We start from the raw sequence: 3,016 nt of genomic DNA on the forward strand, positions 1-3,016 counted from the left end.
TTGCCATCTCTGCCTGACAGAACAGACCCTAAGCCTCTGTTAAGTATAAGCCAAAATAAACTATTTGTTCTATAAGTTTCCTTGGCCATGGGATTTTATCACAGCAACAGAAGGTTGCTAGACTTACAATCCCCATTCCTTTCCCTGACAATCTCAGAAATTTTCACATGAGGGCACAATATTCAACCTTCTAAGAAACACACACACACACACACACACACACACACACACACACACACACGCACACACACATGCACACATACACATGTATAAACACATGCACGCACACATGTTATAACCAGGTATCTCTGCCATATCTTTCTTTCTGGGACTATTCCCATGCTTACTGAAGAATCATACTAGTATATCAATAGAAGAAATATTGGTATGATTTAGACATAAAGATTCAAAATTAAGGTAAACTTCCAAATAATTTCATGCGGACCAGGGTGACAGACCAAGTGAAAAATAAATTGTGAACATTTTTTTCTCATAGATAACCATTCTGAGACACCCATGTCTCCAGAAATAAAAGTAATTCTGTATATTATAATGATCATCATTGCTTCACACTTTTCCACATAACTTTTAATATCTTATGCATTCCAATTAAATTACCACATCTAATAACACATTTAATGAAACTTTCTAAAATATTTTCTTCTTTAGAGACATCAGGGACTATATCACATACATACATATGCATGCCATATAATATTACTTAGGGCAAGAATTTACTATTTTTGTTCTTTTCTATTTTTTTTTTTTTTTCCTGAGACAGGGTTTCCCTGTATAGCCCTGGCTGTCCTGGAACTCACTCTGTAGACCAGGCTGGCCTTGAATTTAGAAATCCACCTGCCTCTGCCTCCCAAATGCTGGGATTAAAGGTGTGTACCTCCACCGCCCAGTAGTTTTATTCTATTTATTTATTTATTTATTTATTTACTTATTTAATAAAAAAAAGCTTTGAGATAAAGTTTGTGTACTCTTGCTGTCTTGGAACTATTTTTGTAGACTAAGCTGGCTTCAAAATTATAGATCCAGTAGCCTCTTGCTCCCATGTGCTGGGATTAAAAGTATGTGCCACCACTGCCTGATTTTGTTTGAACATGAAATTTCTCCCATAGAACTTGAATTCAAATTTGAGAATTGTTTTTGGAGGTGATATAAACTTTAGGAGGTAGTGTCTCGTTGCTTTTATATAATTAGGGTCCTGTTTTAGAAGATGAAATAGGTACATGGTCTATTCTTTGGTCCGTTTCCTGCCATGATATAAGGGAACTCTTCTACCATAATAAACTGCCACTATAATATTGCCCATAATGCTCTAGGGCAATGTAACAATGAACAAAATCCTTTGAAACCATAATCCATAACAATTACTTCAAACTTGAATTCCTTAGAATAAGTCATAATATCTATCTATCTATCTATCTATCTATCTATCTATCTATCTATCGTCTATAGTCTGTATCTCACTTACATATATTGAACATTCCAATCAGGACTACACACATACAAAGGTATACATCATGTCACTTCCATTTTACTCCATTATTATGTCTTATACAAATTATACATGTTTCTATACTGTCATGCTGACTGTTCTATAGGCAAAATTTGAATAAATATAATTATATATAGAAAAAACTATATGTCATGAGAAATAATTGTGTAGGAACAGATGTTTATTAGCACTGCTGGTCTTTGTCTATATAATCACTAACTACTACCAAACTTGTTATGATTAGAATAAATGCCCAAAGAAAAAGCTGAATTTACACTGGCTGGAAATATTGTGTTTATTTGGTAGTATACATTTGGATGCTTCATTTCCAAAGCCATCTCAAACAATTCCAACTGGAAATTAACATGCAAGTTACATAAACTGAATTTTCTCCCCCAAATTTATGATGTACATAAACATTGAAATTTTACTGAAAATGTCATATATTAAAGATATATGTAGCTGCATGGAAGACCATTCCTCTAATCCAAGATATCAAGAGCTTAAATGAGTATGACTGTGAAAATGAGAACTGTCCATGATACAAAGAATTCAAAGTCTGCCTGGCCTGCATATGTAGACTTTGTCTCACTGAACAATGTGTACGGACAGTGGTGGCACATGCCTTTAATCCCAGCACTTGGGAGACAGAGGCAGGTAGATTTCTGAGTTCAAGGCCAGTCTGGTCTACAGAGTGAGTTCCAGGTCAGCCAGGGTTATACAGAGAAACCCTGCCTCAAAAAAACAAAACTAAATTAAACAAGGTATGATTTTGTTGACAAGAGCTCAAAAAGGCATGATCAATTTGTTGCAACTTCTTCACAATTGCTTATATTCTCCAAAAATGTACTCATGGGCATGAATGTGGAAACTCCAGGTGATATGTAAGAATTCTCAGGGCTGGCGAGATGGCTCAGCGGGTAAGAGCACTGACTGCTCTTCCAAAGGTCCTGAGTTCCGATCCCAGCAACCACATGGTGGCTGACAACCACCCTTAATGAGCTCGGATGCCCTCTTCTGGTGTGTCTGAAGACAGCTGCAGTAAACTATGCTGGAGCGAGCTGGGCGGTGGTGGTGCACGCCTTTAATCCCAGCACTCGGGAGGCAGAGGCAGGTGGATTTCTGAGTTCGAGGCCAGCCTGGTCTACAGAGTGAGCTCCAGGACAGCCAGGGCTACACAAAGAAACCCTGTCTCAAGAAAAAAAAAAAATCTCAACCCCAGAAGAACAGGAAATGCATGTGCTTCACTGAGTTACACTCAAGCTCAACTCATTTTTAAAATTCAAACGTGTTCTTTCATACTTGGTGTTATGCTTGCTAACTTGTGAGTGCAGGTTTTATTATCTGTAGACTGATAGGGTCCCTACTGTGTGTGTCCACAGCTGAATACTGAAATCATTATACTGATGACGTAATGTGATTATATGATGTGGCATCTGTTCTCTCTCTCGTATCACACTACTACGCTTTACTGTATTTTTGTTGTGTTTCTGATGTCAGTTGAATTTC

The sequence above is a fragment of the Mastomys coucha genome, unplaced genomic scaffold (genome assembly GCF_008632895.1).
Source record: "Mastomys coucha isolate ucsf_1 unplaced genomic scaffold, UCSF_Mcou_1 pScaffold23, whole genome shotgun sequence".
Lineage (NCBI taxonomy): Eukaryota > Metazoa > Chordata > Mammalia > Rodentia > Muridae > Mastomys > Mastomys coucha.